The sequence below is a fragment of the Rattus norvegicus genome, chromosome 19 (assembly GCF_036323735.1).
Source record: "Rattus norvegicus strain BN/NHsdMcwi chromosome 19, GRCr8, whole genome shotgun sequence".
Taxonomy (NCBI): Eukaryota; Metazoa; Chordata; class Mammalia; order Rodentia; family Muridae; genus Rattus; species Rattus norvegicus.
This window is the reverse complement of record NC_086037.1, coordinates 49,022,705-49,039,102: the sequence shown is the minus strand read 5'-3', so window position 1 is coordinate 49,039,102 and position 16,398 is coordinate 49,022,705. Positions and strand designations below refer to the sequence as shown.

General features: G+C 38.6%; 1 pseudogene; it reads left to right on the top strand.

Moving 5' to 3' along the window:
- Positions 1–5,762: 5,762 nt before the first annotated feature.
- Positions 5,763–7,031, top strand: Npm1-ps15 (nucleophosmin 1, pseudogene 15; annotated as a pseudogene).
- The last annotated feature ends 9,367 nt before the right edge of the window (positions 7,032–16,398 follow it).

The window sequence follows — 16,398 nt, the reverse complement described above, 5'->3', positions numbered from 1 at the left end:
GTCTGAGTTAGCTGCTGAGTGGAGCCTCTCAGAGGAAACATGCTCCTGTCTGCCAGCGTAACAGAGCATCATTAATAGTATCAGGGATTGGTGCTTGCCCATGGGATGGGTCTGGTGTTGGGTCAGTTATTGGTTGGCCATTCTCCCAGTCTCTGCTCCATCCCCCATCCCTGCATTTCCTGAAAAGAGGATAAATGGCGAACACCAAGGAGACAGGTCTTCTAAACACAGCATGATTATCACAGATACTGAGGCAGCATGCAGAGGGCCTGCAGGCATCTTCACTAGAGTCTTAGAGCTAAAGGAAAAGTGGACACAAGCCTCCATTCCCTAACCCAGAAGGTATCTCCACTTGCGAGTGAAAATTTGGCTTTCTCCAAGGGGCTCACTCTTAGGAAACAAACTACTCTTTTTTTTTTTTTTTTTTTTTTTTTTTTTGGAGCTGGGGACCGAACCCAGGGCCTTGCGCTTCCTAGGTAAGTGCTCTACCACTGAGCCAAATCCCCAGCCCCGAAACAAACTACTCTTAAGGATAAGGATAAGGATCTAGCAACAGATGAACAGCAGAAAATGAACTCAAGAACATCTTTGGAGTGTCAAGTCTCATAATGTCATGTCAGGGCTTTTGATTTTATTCTTTTAATTTTATCTTTTATCTTTTTATTTTTATATTTACCCTACAGTCATGTTGTGCAAAAATTATGGCTTCTGGTTTTGTATTTTATGGGATTTTTAAGTATGCAAACGAGTGAGTTCCTGCAACTGTAATCTGTTTAGCAAGCCTTTTTTATTGGATAGTTTATGTATTTACATTTCAAATGTTATCCTCTTGCCCCGTTTCCCCTGTTCCCATTGCCCCTATCCCTTCTTCTAGGAGCATGACCCCCTCCAAACCTCCTACTCCCAACTCAACACTCTGGCATTCCCCTACACTTGGGAAATGAGCCTTCACAGAACCAAGGGCTTCTCCTCCTATTCATGCCAGACAGTGCCATACTCTGTTACATATGAAGCTGTAGTCATGGGACATCCCCATGTGTACTCTTTGGTTGGTGGTTTAGTTCCTCAGAGCTCTAGGGGTTCTGGTCGGTTCTTCCTGTGGGGTTGCAAACCCCTTCGGCTACTTTAGTCCTCTCTCTAACTCCTCCATTGGGTTACCTGTGCTCAGTCTGATGGTTAGCTGAAGGATCTTAATCTGTATCAGTAAGGCTCTGGCAGAGCCTTTTAGGAGACAGCTATATTAGGCTCCTGTCAGTAATCACTTCCTAGTATCAGCAATAGCGACTGGGTTTGGTGGCTGCATATGGAATGTATCCCTAGGTTGAGCAGTCTCTGGATGGCCTTTCCTTCAGTCTCTGCTCCACTCTTTGTCCCTATAATTCCGCCTGTGAGTATTTTGTTCCCTGTTCTAAGAAGGACTGATGCATCCACCTTTTGGTCTTCCTTCTTTTTGAGTTTCATATGGTCTGTGAACTGTATGTAGAGTATTTCCAGCTTTGGGGCTAATAACCACTTATCGGTGAATGCATACCATGTGTGTTTTTTTGTGACTAGGTTACCTCACTCGGGATGGTGAGTTCCATTCATTTGCCAAAAAAAATTTGTGTGTTTTCAATAGCTGAGTAGTACTTATTGTGTAAATGTACCACATTTTCTGTGTCCATTCCACTGTTGACAGACATCTGGGTTCTTTCAAGCTTCTATTATAAATAAGACTGCTATGAACATAGTAGAGCTTGTATCCTTGTTGTATGTTGGAACATCTTTTGGGTATATGCCTAGGAGTGGTATAGCTGGTTACTGATGTCCAGTTTTCTGAGGAACCATCAGACTGATTTCCAGAGAGGTTGTACCAGCTTGCAATACCTCCAACAATGGAGGAGTGTTCCTCTTTCTCCACATCCTCCCCAGGATTTGCTGTCACCTGAGTTCTTGTTCTTAGCTATTCTGACTGGTGTGAAGTAGAATCTTGAGGTTGTATTGGTTTCTATTGACTAAGAATGTTGAACATGACTTTAGGTGCTTCTTTGCCACTCGATGTTCCTCACTTAAAAATCCTTTATTTAGCTCTGTAGCCCATTTTTTAATAGAATTATTTGATTCTCTGGAGTCTATCTTCTTGAGTCCTTTGTATATATTAGATATTAGCCCTCGATGGGATATTGAATTGGTAAGGATTCTGTTGTTTGCCATTTTGTCTTATTGATGTCCTTTGCCTTTCAGTTTTGTGAGTTCCCATTTGTTGATTCTTGTCTTGGAGCATAAGCCATTTGTGTTCTGTTTAGGAAATTTTCCTTGCTGCCCATGTGTTTGAGGTTCTTGCCCACTTTCTCTTCTATTAATATCAGTGTATCTCATTTTATTAGATATCCTTGATCCACTTAGACTTGATTTATACAAGGTGATAAGAATGGATCCATTTGCATCTTCTCCATGGTAATTGCCAGTTGAACCAGAACCATTTGTTGAAAATGCTGTCTTTTTTCCACTGGATGGTATCAGCTCCTTTGTCAAAGATCAAGTGACCGTAGGTGTGTGGGTTCCTTTCTGGGTCTTCAATTCTACCTGCCTGGGAAAAATGTTGTAACCTCACTGTGATCTTCAGTGTGTCAGAGCTCCAGTGCTCCTGATTGTGTCTGATTTCCTAGAAGTCAATACCGGGCATTTAAGAGCACCGGGGATTAGATTTCCCTCTGTGTGTTGTAGGAGTGGGGGAAGAGTCAGCTACTCTGGGTGGAGGTTTAAACTGGAAGGTATTGGGATGGAAATCATGATTCAGGTCTGGACAAACCACACCAGGTCAACATGGTCTCATGTGGAGGAAGTTTATTGGAAAGATGGAGACAAGGGGGTGGGGTAAGAGAGGGAAAAGAGAGGAAGAGAGAAAAGGGGAAGTAGAGAAAGAGAAGAGTAGAGGTCAGCCATGAACATGTGGAGAGAAATGGGTATGGGAATGGGGAGAGAAGGGACAAAAGGGAAAGAGGGTAAGAGCAAGAGAGCAAGAGGAAGAGCAAGAGAGCAAGAGGAAGGACAAGAGCAAGAGGGAGCAAGAGAGTGAGGAGGGGCAAGCAGTCCCTTTTATAGTGTCAGACATATCTGGCTTTTGCCAGGAAACTGTGGAGTAGAGCATACCTGGCTGTTGTTAGTTAACTCTGGGGGTAGAGCTTAGACAGAAGGCTAACAGAAGGAACCCCAGGTGGAGGTTCCTGCTTCCCTATATCCTGAGGGACCCAGTTACTCAGGGTGTTGGGGCAGATGTTGTGACTTCTTCATCTCTGATCCTGGGTGTGTTGGAGCACCTCAGAGTCTAGCTTCCTCTGGGTGTTGTGGGACTGGGTGTGGAGCCAGCGCCCAAGTGAGCTCAGGACACTGATTCAGACCGGAAGGGCAGAGGGCAATTCTTTAAGTCAACTACTGATACTACTGATACACACACACACACACACACACACACACACACACACACTCTATTCTAAGTATAATTTATGTAAAGTGCTGATGATGCATATATAACACATAAAGCTTATTAAATTACCTGATTTTATAGAGTAGGACTATTACTTCTACATTTCTAATACTTTTTAAAAAGAGGAGTGTAAAGTCTTAGCGATTTGCTTCTTAGTAGTTCCTTGCTTTCATTGAGCCTAATCCAAGACTCGATAAAGCTTGGTTTTCTGCAGTGGATTTTTCTTGTTCCAGAAACGATACACAGTGTCACATGTATCTTTACTTTAGCATAAATATTTGTCAGCTATCTGTCTTTTTTAAAAGATTTCTTGTTGCTACTAATTAGAAATTTACTGTAACTTTCTTCCATTTTTCCCAATTACTTTCAACTCTGAAAAGAAATCAAAGGAATATTATGTTTCTTTACTTTGACATTTTCTAATACAGATTGATATAAACAAAGGTTCATAAGAATAGTGGATATTTTTTTATTCTTGTATTTGAGAAATGTTACTCTCCCCTTCCACTACTCCCAGATCCCACACCATAGCTTCCAAATTTCCTATCCTCTTTTTGTCTTACACTGCACTAAGTGCTATTATACATCATCATGTATACATGCTCATACATAGCAAAATGCAATTTTACCAACTGATCTAGAATTTTCATTTCTGACTTTATTCAAAAGAATTGAAATCTGAGTCTTAGAGATATGAAACAACCTCATGTTCATAGCAACATTTGTGATAGCTAAAACGTGAACACACATCAAGTTATACACACACCACACTATGTCATCCCATCTGACATGTGCTATAACATAGAGAATGTTGAAGAAAGGATGCTAAATGATAGAAGTCAGGTACAGAGACAAATCCTGTAATCACACTTCTCTGAGCACACAGGGCAGACATAATCAAGTAGGTAGATGGTAGAGGGGTAGTTTCCCTGAGTTGCTTCAAGATGGAAAACGAAGAATCACTGCCTGAAATGGTGGGAATAGTAATAGTAAAATGTGTATCATATATTTTATTATAAAAATTAGGAGAGTGATTGTAAAACATTGTTTTGTTGTTTTTCTTCCTGATTCTCTTTTTCATTTGACCTCACAGCCAATATATATACATATATAATATATATAATATGTATATTATATATACATATAATATATATAATATGTATATTATATATATATACATACATACATACATACATACATACACTGTTTCCACATGCCACATCTGATCTGCTGAGGCAAATGTGATATGAACCTCCCCACAGAGCTTCCTTCTTGTGTGCCTTATTCTGTTGAATGCAGAGACATCAGTTATCTTATACTCATCTGAATGTGTGCTCATAACCGACCTTTCAGAATAGGGGTATAACGCTGCTTTAGATAGTTAGAATCTTTCCATTTCACTACAGTCAAGGCTGCTCTGTGGAATAAATATCTGGGAACAGTTTGAAGGTAGTAGGCAAGGGTTCACACTCCCACTGAACTATTCTTGTTGTGCCCGAAGTAGAATACCAACAGAAATTTCCATGTACTTTATGCTTATTTCTTATATTAGCTGTCGATTAGATTAACTGTTTTATCTATGATGGATCATAATCTCCTAGCCTGGTACTTCACATGTATAAGGACAACTAGTTTCTATAGGTCGGATTTATATTTCTGCAACCTATAAATTAATTACTAAATGTTTCTACATTTTGTTACTAATTTTTTTTAATTTTTTTTTTTTTTTTTGGAGCTGGGGACCGAACCCAGGGCCTCAGCGCTTGCTAGGCAAGTGCTCTACCACTGAGCTAAATCCCCAACCTTGTTACTAAATTTTGACTCTGATTCAGATTTCAAAATATTGAGGACACCCAACTAATTTGTCTGTAACAGGAGTGTTACATAAAATAGTTTGAATTTATTCTATAATAATTACACAAATCGTATATATTATATGTAATTATATAATATATATTTATGAATAAGTTATATATAATGTCATATATAAAGAATAGTGCAAGATGAATGTACCACCATATAATATTATATAATATAATATACATAAATTTATGAGTGAATTTACATTATGTATAATATAAATTAAATATATATTTATATGCATATGTATATATTATTAAAATATATTAAGTATATATTATTCAAAATATATTTTATTTATGAGTTTATTTGTATAAATATATATTTATATATTTACATTATATATTATGCAAGCACACATATTTTATATAAAATTATTTAATTATATAATGCTATATACAATATGCGTTATTATATAATTATAAAATATAATGATCCTTGGCGTGATTCCGTCCTGTGTGATTCCATTCTGCAGAACAGTAGGTAGCTGTTTTCCGTCCGGCTTCTCACACACTGAAGTGCGCGCCTCCACCTCATGGAAGACTGGATGGACATGGACATGGGCCCTCTTAGGCCTCAGAACTACCTTTTTGGTTGTGAGCTAAAGGCTGACAAAGACTATCACTTTAAAGTGGATAAATGATGAAAATGAGCACCAGTTATCATTAAGAACGGTCAGTTTAGGAGCAGGGGCAAAAGATGAGTTACACATCGTAGAGGCAGAAGCAATGAACTATGAAGGCAGCCCAATTAAAGTACACTGGCAACTTTGAAAATGTCTGTACAACCAACAGGTTCCCTTGGGGGCTTCGAAATTACACCACCTGTCGTCTTGAGGTTGATGTGTGGTTCAGGGCTTGTGCACATAAGTGGACAGCACCTAGTAGCTGTAGAGGAAGATGCAGAGTCAGAAGACGAAGATGAGGAAGATGTAAAACTGTTAGGCATGTCTGGAAAGAGATCTGTTCCCGGATGTGGTAACAAAGTCCCACAGAAAAAAAGTAAAGCTTGATGAAGATGATGATGAGGATGATGAAGATGAGGATGATGATTTTGATGAAGAGGAAACTGAAGAAAAGGTTCCAGTGAAGAAATCTGTATGAGATACCCCAGCCAAAAATGCACAAAAATCAAACCAAAATGGGAAAGATTTAAAACCATCAACACCAAGGTTAAAGGGTCAAGAGTCCTTCAAAAAACAGGAAAAAACTCCCCAAACACCCAAAGGACCTAGTTCTGTAGAAGACATTAAGGCAAAAATGCAAGCAAGTATAGAAAAAGGTGGTTCTCTTCCCAAAGTGGAGGTCAAGTTCATTAATTATGTGAAGAATTGTTTCCGGATGACTGATCAGGAGGCTATTCAAGATCTCTGGCAGTGGAGGAGGTCTCTTTAAGAAAATGGTTTAAACAGTTTGAAATAATTCTGTCTTACTTCACTTCTGTAATAGTTGCTATCTGGCTGTCCTTTTTATGATGCAAAGTGAGAACTTTCCCTACTGTGTTTGATAAAGGTTGTCCAGGTTCAATTGCCAAAAATGTGTTGTCTAAAATACCTGTTTAGTTTTCAAGGATGGAACTTCACCCTTTACTTGGTTTTAAGTATGTATGGAATGCTATGATAGGACATAGTAGTAGTGGTGGTCAGATGTGGAAATGGTAGGGAGACAAATATACATGTGAAATAAACTCAGTATGTTAATAAAGTAAAAAACTATAATGAAATATAAATATTATATGTAACAATTATATAATAAGAGAAAATTAGCTGCTCAGATGTTTTTCTATCTTTTAAACAAGTGAAACTTTTCATGCTGCAGGACTACCAATTTTAACAGACTTGGCACTTAAAGCAAAACCTTTGAGAGCAGGGAAGGGCAATCCTGGAGGTCAGAGTCAACATTTTATGCCTTAGTTTTTCCCTGGCTCTTGATTTCCTTCTATATGAGTCAAGTCTGTCTGTGTGTGTGTCTCATACTTACTGGTATTGGTCATGTAAGCACACTGATCTCTGTTTGTATATATTGCTTTCAATTTAGGAGGTTTTTTGAGTTTTGCTCTTTGGTATATTCTGCTTACATAGTTATTATTATTTAGTAAACATTGTACTGCATTAGAGAAGTTCTTTTCATAGTCTTTGGTGGTTTTATTTAATGTAATAGTTTCACATTTTGGGGGATGACTGAGATATTTTTATTGGTTATTTTATTTATTTATATTTCAAATATCCCCTTCCTAGTTTCCCCTCTGCAAACCCCCTACCCCATACTCCTTGCCCTTGTTTCTATGAGGGTGCTCCCCCATCCACCTACCCACTCCCATCTCACCAGCCTAGTATCCCGCTATGCTGGTACATCAAGCCTCCACAGGACCAAAGGCCTCCTCTCCCAGTGATGCCAGATAAGGATATCCTCTACTACATATGCAGCTAGAGCCATGTGTACTCTTTGGTTGGTGGTTTAGTTCCTGGGAGATCCAGGGGTTTTGGTTGGTTGATATTGTTGTTCTTTCTATGGGGTATCAATCCCCTTCAGCTACTTCAGTCCTTCTCCTAACTCCTCCATTGGGGTCCCTGTGCTCAGACCAATGACTGGTTTTGAACATCCTCTTCTGAATTGGTCAGACTCTAACAGAGCCTCTCAGAGGATACCTATACCAGGCTCCTGTCAGCAAGTGCTTCTTGGCATCAGCAATAGTGACTGCGTTTCATGGCTGCATATGGGTTGGATCCCCAAGTGGTACAGTCTCTGCATGACTTTCCTTCAGTCTCTGCTCCACTCTTTGTCCCTGCATTTTCTTTAGACAGGGGGCAATTTTGGGTTAATATTTTTGAGATAGGTAAGTGGTCCATCCCTCAATCAGAGCCATACCTAACCTCTGGATATGTTCTCTACAGGTTCTCTTTCCTATTTGTAGGGTATTTCAGCTAATGTCATCTCTGTTGGGTCCTTGGAGCCTCTTGCTTTCCTAGCATCTGGGACTTTCTGGTGACCAATCCCAGTTCACCGTTCCCTACTTCTACACACCTTCATTCCATTTCTTGACTCTCTGTACTTCTTCCCAATTCTGTCTCCTCCCACACCTGATCCTGCTCCCCCTTTCCCTCCTCCTCCTCTCTCCCTCTCAGATTGCTCTATCACCTCTACCTCTGGTGATTATTTTGTTCCCCCTCAAAACAGCAACCTGCAGATTGGAAAAGGTTTTTTTACCTCTATATCTGATAGAGAGCTAATATCCAATATATACAAAGAACTCAAGAAGTTGGAGTCCAGAAAACCAAATAATACTATTAAAACTGGGGTATAAAGCTAAACAAAGAATTCTCGACTCAGGAATATTGAATGGCTGAGAAACACCTAAAGAAATGTTCAACATCCTTAGGCATCAGAGAAATGCAAATTAAAACAACCCTGAGATTCCACCTCACACCATTCAGAATGGCTAAAATCAAAAACTCAGGTGACAGCAAACTCTGGTGAGGATGTGGAGAAAAAATTCCATTGTTGGTGGAATTGCAAGCTGGTACAACTACTCTGGAAATCAGTCTGGCAGTTTCTCAGAAAATTGGACACAAAACTACCTGAGGATCCAGTTATACCACTCCTGGGCATATACCCAAAAGATGCTCCAACATATAGCAAGGACACATGCTCTACCATGTTCACAGCAGCCTTATTTATAATAGCTAGAAGATGCAAACAACCCAGATGTCCCAAAACAGAGGAATGGATGCAGAAAAGATGGTACATTTATACAGTGGAGTACTATTCAGCTGTTAAAAACAATGACTTCATGGAATTTGCAGGCAAATGGGTGAAGCTAGAAAGTAGCATCCTGAGTGGAGTACCCAGTCACAAAAGAACACACATGGTACGTGCTCACTGATAAGTGGATATTAGAGAAAGAGTTGAGAATACAGATGATACAACTCATAGAACATATGAAGCTCAAGAAGAAGAAAGACAAAAGAGTAGACTGAGATTTTATTTTAAACAAATATATGTGTTCTGCTTTCATGGATGTCTGTGTAAGGATGTCAGATCCTCTGGAACTGAAATTATGGTAATGAACTGCCAGGTGGGTGCTGAGATTCAAACCTGGATCCTTTGGAAGAGCAGTCAATGTCCTTTTTTTAAAAAAAAAAAGATTTATTTATGAATGAGTGCTCTATTTGCATGTGCTGATGAAAATGTCATGTGGGTGCTAGGAATTGAACTCAAGACTCTGGGAGATCAGCTAGTGGTCTCAACAGCTGTGCCATCTCATCAGCCCCTCCTGAGATTAGTTTAACTGCTGAATACATGTCTGGATTATTAGTGGTGTTTAAGTTGAATTTCCCAGTAAGCTTTTGAAAACTCTGGTTCACAGTATATGACTTTTGTGTTAATTATGTGATTCATCTTGCTCCCTTCTTTAAAATTGACTGTGTAAATGCTTATGGAGTAATACTTAATTTATCCATTTAAAACAATCTTACTAGGCCTTCTATAGGAGGGTGTAATAAATTAACTAGGGAACACAAATCCCTGTTTTAAACTTTTACATTTCAATCCACCTTTAGATGCTTATTACCACTTTTCCAAAAGAAGTATGATTGCTATAGACCGTGTTAATATCGAAAAATTTCAGCATTTGCACTAAGTTCATCACTAAAAAAACAGAGGCATCATAATGCCTTCTGTCTTTTCCTTTAGGAATTGTTTGGATACTATTTTGATGCTCCTCAATGTGTTTTTGTATCTCTTTTCTTTCTTCAGCCAACTAACCTCTTGTGGTAAAAATATAAAAGGGCAGAACTGGGAACCGGTTCTGCGGGTCATGCTCTCTCACTAGTTCTGGCTCTGATGGGCCATTGGAAGTAGGGCTAATTTATCTCAGCAGCTCCACGCTGCCCTCATATTCTTTCTGACCCGCTGTCCGAGAGCCATTCCAATACAGCACCCTGTCGGCCTACCCAGCCCTCACTTATAGCTCTCTTGCCTGGTTTCCACCATGCCAGGCTTATACATCCCAATTCCGTGGTGGACCAGTGCATCCAGCCACCACACACTCTCCTGAACTCAATTAAGTCACCACATGAAAGACCACATCACACAATATCCTCTGATCCAATTGATAAGATATAATTTGCTCAATTAGACAACACAAAATCCTGTACACATCCATCCCTTAAGAATAGTCATAACAGGGGCTGGGGATTTAGCTCAGTGGTAGAGCGCTTACCTAGGAAGCGCAAGGCCATGGGTTCGGTCCCCAGCTACGAAAAAAAGAATCAAAAAAAAAAAAAGAATAGTCATAACAACCTGTAATAAGTGCAGAGAGGAATCTTAACATCTGCCGTCATAGTCTCTCTGCTCCCTCCTCCTTGCTCCGGCGTCCTCTGCCTCTCTAAAACTTTTCTCCTCAGTGTCCATTGTTATATCTCCCAACTCATTACTGATTTTGTAAATTTGTGAGGGGGGTTAGATGACACCTAGAAAGGGCTTTCCCTTCTCAAAACAGAGAACAAAGTTAGAATGGGGGAGGACTTGTGTGAAGGGGTTCTGGGAAGAGTAGAAGGGCTGATGTTGGGTTGTAAAGTGAATAAATAAATAAATTAAATGTGACACAGTAGCAATATGAAAGACTTTGAGCTCAGTGAGATGTCACACATGACAATGCCTAGAACACGATTTAGCCCAATCCAAAGGTGAGAGTGCAGTGGTTAGAGGGACTGAGCAACTATGTAAATTTTTGACCCCAGGGGCAGGAGAAATGATGCTGGTTGGGCCTAGTACAGTGACAATTGGATTTTAGGGCTGGAAGGAGGCAGTGACAACTCCTTGACACTAAGAACTGCTCCATTTTCACCAGGAAAAATAAAGTAAAGGTATTCTGCCATTTTTCTGCAAGACATTGACCAAATTGGCTCTGGAGAGCTTCCCAAGCAGGGCTCTAGCCTGTGAAGGCTACTGTGGTGTGCATGGTAGTGGTGGAGGGGACTTCTGGCATCTCATACTTACCCTTTTCCTTCTGTGACTTCCTCTTGCTTCTGAGCTGGTCTCAACTGTGGGAGCTGGAGGGAAAGAAACTCATTTTTCCTTTCTTCTTCTACAGGACCATCCAGGCTCTTGTACAATACAGGGTTTCTGCTCATTCTTTAGTAGAGTCTGAGGGCTGTTCAGCTGTGTTTCTGTTGGTGGCAATGGTAGGAGTCTGGGTATAAATGTTTATACTAGGAGCTTTCACTTCTAGACACAATGAATTTCCTGAATTTTCAATCAGTAACTCTTGCGAGAATCTTAAGGTTAGTAGTTAAATTGAACTAGTATCTTTGGAATATGTCCCACTATGCATCATATACTATTCCCTTGGATTCTGTTGCTGGCTTTAGATTGCTAAGCTTATATGAATTTTTGAAAGCTATATTCACGAGAAATGATTTTCTATGGTTGTCTTTTAATCCCTTTGCCTTGTTTTCATAGTGGAAAAATTCTCAGCCAGGTAGCAAACTGAGAAATGTTTTTATTCTGAGGAAATATCTGAAAGTGTTTAGTGGAATCACATCACCTCTCTCTAAATGTTACAAGGAATTCTCCATTGGATTTGAGAGACTGGAATTTTTGTGGGCTCATGTTTATATACAAATTAAATGTTAAAATCTGAAAAATGTAGTAACATCCGCTTCTAACCTGATGTTAGACATTTGTGTCTCTTTAGGTTCAGATTTTACCATTTCTAAGAATCGACTCTTTTCTTTTATATGATTTTTTTTTCTTTTTGAATTTAAGTTTCTGGTTCTTTGTTTTGAGATGGTTTCTTCACATAGCCTTCACTATCCTGCAACTTCCTCTGTAGTCAAGGATGGCCTCACACTCAAATATTGATCTACCTCTACCTCCCAAGTGTTGAGATTCAAGGTATACATCAGTCACCACCACTAGGTGGGCTGTTTGTTTGGCTTTTTGGTTTTTGCTATTTTTAATGTTATTTTTCTCACCGGTACATTTTAGGCTTTCTTTCCTTTTTCTACATTCCTAAGGCAAAAGGCTTTTTGATTTGAACGGTATTTTTATTCTGGCTTACATATTTAAAATTAACATGTTAATATATTATGTTTTTATTTTAATTCAAAGACAAAGCACTTTGTACTTTTCCTTTTTAGCCTGGAGTTCTTTAGAGATGATGATGCATTGTTCAGGGATGCAAGGATTTTCCAGGGGTGTTGTTGGATTGTTCACTTTATTTCTGTCATATGTACATAATGTATTGTCCAGGAAAATAATACTTAAGTCTTCACATATTTTAAGTGAAAGATATTATTAGTTGTGAATTGCGAGCCCAGCTTTTTATAGCTTTTGTCTCGTTTTGCTTTGTTTGGACATTTTTTTTCTGTCTTATTCATCTTTGTTTATTTTCATGTCCATTTTTATGGTTTTCTTCATGTAGAAGTTTGATCTGATTCTTCCTTCCAGCCCCATGCTTTCAGAAATAAGACTCAGACTCAAAACACATTTATAGATACCTTGGCCATATAGCTAGGTTCTTCTCTGACTGGATCACAGCTTACATTAAACCAATTATTCTAATCTACATTCCTTCCCATTGTGGTGACCTGTGCTCTGGTGCCATGCATCCGTCTGCTCACACCTTCTGGGGAAAAGCTCCCATGCTGAGCTCAACTCCAGATTTCTTCCTTCCTCTCAGATGTCCTAACTTCTATTCTACCCTTTCATATAGGCCATAGGTTTGGTTTTTGCTTTTTGACAGGTGATGCATCCCTGCAATACACAAGATGTTTTCTTAACATTTTTGTTGTTGTATATGAGAGTCCTTTTTTCTTTTAAAACATTTAAAAATAAAATATTATGTCATTTTCTCCTTCTGCGGATCCCCTTCCACATCATCGCTCAATATTCTTTACTTTGTGACATTGACCTAGTACTATGGGGATACACATAGGGAATGATTTTGTTTTATCAGATGTGTATGGCTTCTTCCTTCTTTTGTTTGTTTGTTTGGAGGTTTTTTTTTTTTTTTGGTTTGCTTTAGAGAGAGAGAGAGAGAGAGAGAGAGAGAGAGAGAGAGAACACAAAATTTGAGTAGGGGGATTGGGAGAATCTGGGAAGAACTGGGAAGGAACTAGGGGAGGGGAAAAATTCTAATAAAACATATTACATGAAAATTTCTTCAATAAAAACGTATCATTTATACAAAGTTCTATATTTATTCAGAATATTAATATTCATGTTTTCATCAGTCAGCCTTTGAATGGATCATATGACATCATGAATTCAGTTATTCTGTTGGCCAGTTATTTTGAAACAAAATTCGTTTTGTTTCATTGTAGTAAAATAAGCCCCTTTTGAAGAAAGTGTGTGTGTGTGTGTGTGTGTGTGTGTGTGTGTGTGTGAATGTATGTCTGTGTGTATTATACATTAAAGTCTTTTTTCCCTTTCAAAATCTTAAAATTAGAACATAGTTATATCATTTTTCCCTCCATCCAACCCCTTCTATTTTTTTCTTTTTTTAGTTTGGGGTATTGATCTTGTGCTCATGGGAAAAGACAGGGAATGATTTTGTTTTACTAGATACAGGACAGACAGCATAGATGGCCAGGCAGTTGAGTATCCCGCCCCTGGGAAGTGGGTAAAATATTCCCTTTATATTTTCAACTGTGGTGTAAATAAAACATGGTGCTTGCTGCAGCCTGAAGCATAAACTTTCTTTTTAAAATTCTCATGGAAGATTCCAAATTTTTTTCGCAAATCTTAAGAGAAGCAGCCATTATTAAACGTATTGTGAATGAATAACATGAATAACAATAATGATAAAAATCTGGTACACTTAGTAAGGTTTTCTGTTAACCATAGAGACATGCTGCATTTAGCAGAACTAGTAAGCTCTTGCTAATAGGATAAGAAAATGAAAACTGCATGTTTGATCATATATTTTTATCATCATAGTGGTAGTTTGTTATGTTGATTTCATTTATACATTTTATCAAATGTGTGTAGGGTAAGTTAAAACAACATGATACTTGTACTAGGAAATTCTAGTTTCAGAGACTGACTATGGTGGCTAAACTTATTTGTCAACATGATGAAGTGCTGTTGAGAGGCATTGTCCTGATTAGATTGGTCAAACTAAGAAGACCCTCTACTTTGGATGGTACCATTCTCTAGGCTGGGAACCTGAACTGTTAGGAAAAGTTGAACATGAACTGAGTGATCACAAGCATTCATCGCTCTGCCTCCTGACTGTAGGTACAGTGTGACCAGCCTCTTCCACCTTGTGCAACCTTGATTTTCCTGCATCACACATTGCATCTTTGTGCCTTAAAGCTGGGAACCAAATTAAACTCAATTTCTCTAAATTGCTTTTGTCATAATTTTTTAAATAACAGCAATGGACAAATCAAGTATGACACAAATATTAACGGACACACCTAGATATATAAAGTGGTCTTTCATGAGTCTTGTTGAACACAGATTTAGCTCACTGAGGCTATCTTGATGACAAAAAGTCCCAGTGTTCTCAGTTATTTATATTTGTTTGATCCTAATTTTATTAAGGCAGGTAATCTAATCCAGACTATCCTTGATTTTTGTATTGGCCTCTTGCTTTGATCTCCCAAGTGCTGGAATTGTAGGAATGATTATGTCCAGACGGTTAGTATTAATCTTTGTACCAAAGATTCTTCTGCATTTAAGTGTAGAAAACAGTTGACCACAAATGCCCATCTCCTGCTGCTGCTGCTGCTGCTGCAGCTGCTGTTGAGAAGAAGCTGGCTGTCTGCACAGTATTCTAGTCATGGTTCAGGGTTAAAGGAAAACAGTGTTATGAGCAAATCACAGTTCATTAAAGATAATCTCAGTTGTCATGGCCTAAACCTGAAGTGTCTCTCCTAGGCTCATGTGTTTGAACACTTGGCCACTAGCTGATGTTTGTTTGGAGAAGTTGTAGAGTATAGAGATTCATGCCTAATAGGACGACATAGGCCCACTGCAGCTACTCCTGAAGGGCGTTTCCCTCTCCTGTTTCAGTCTGGTCCTCTTTATCCACTTTGCTAAAGTGTGAAGATCTGACACTGCTGCTCCCCTCTCATCCTCCCTCACCCTTTCCCTCAACCATCAACCCCTCCCCACCATATATAAAACTAAGCCTTTCTGTTCTTGTCCCTTCCAACCTCTGGTTCTTTGCTTCTCAGATACTATGGGTCAATAAATATTTCTTTCTATAGTTGTTTCTCTCAGACAGTTTATAACCATGTTGCATATATGATACTTATAAAACGTACTTCTAACTAAAAAATGGAGTGGTCATTAAGAGTGGGGGGCAGCCATTTAATTACACTAATTTTGAAGTTCTAGGGCAGGGTCACAGGACCTCAGATATACCTAGCACATGCTTCTCTCCCAAGCTACACCCACAGCCCTCAAATCATTTTTTTTTAAGATTTAGACAAAACCGTCCTTCTTTTTTTCTTTATTGTATACTTTCTGAAGATTTTCTCAATGCATTTCCTGAACAACACTATGTGAACTTTCCCCCTATATCCTCAAGATAATGCAATATGTTGAGCTCATATTTGTTATCAATTTAACTAATATCTCCTGTCAATTTGCCATGGACCACTGAAAACAATCTGTTTTTTATTTCTGCCAATTCATTTTATCATAGTGCCTGATAATCTGTTTTCTCTTTACTTTCCACATAACATTTTAGAAAATCTTTAAAGACTCATTAAAAAGGAGAGATAACCACAGGTCTCTAATTTTCCTTATCCTTTAAGCTTGTTATCCTTCGGAAGAAATTAAATACTGCACAGTGTCCCACACAGACAGTTATAAATTACTTAAGCCTATCTTTACTCATGCAATTAATCTTGCTCTTATGGAAGAAACCCACTGGGAAATTCTTGAGTTGCCTTCATATTTCTAAGAGATAATATACAGAAACAAAACTGTGAAATTTATAGCAAACATGCAAGTAAATTTTGAAAATACTACTTTTTTCCCAATATTAAATTATGAGATAACCTGGCTAGTAAATGTTAACTTAGACTTAGCTGCTGAAAGTGATAGGTTTATTTT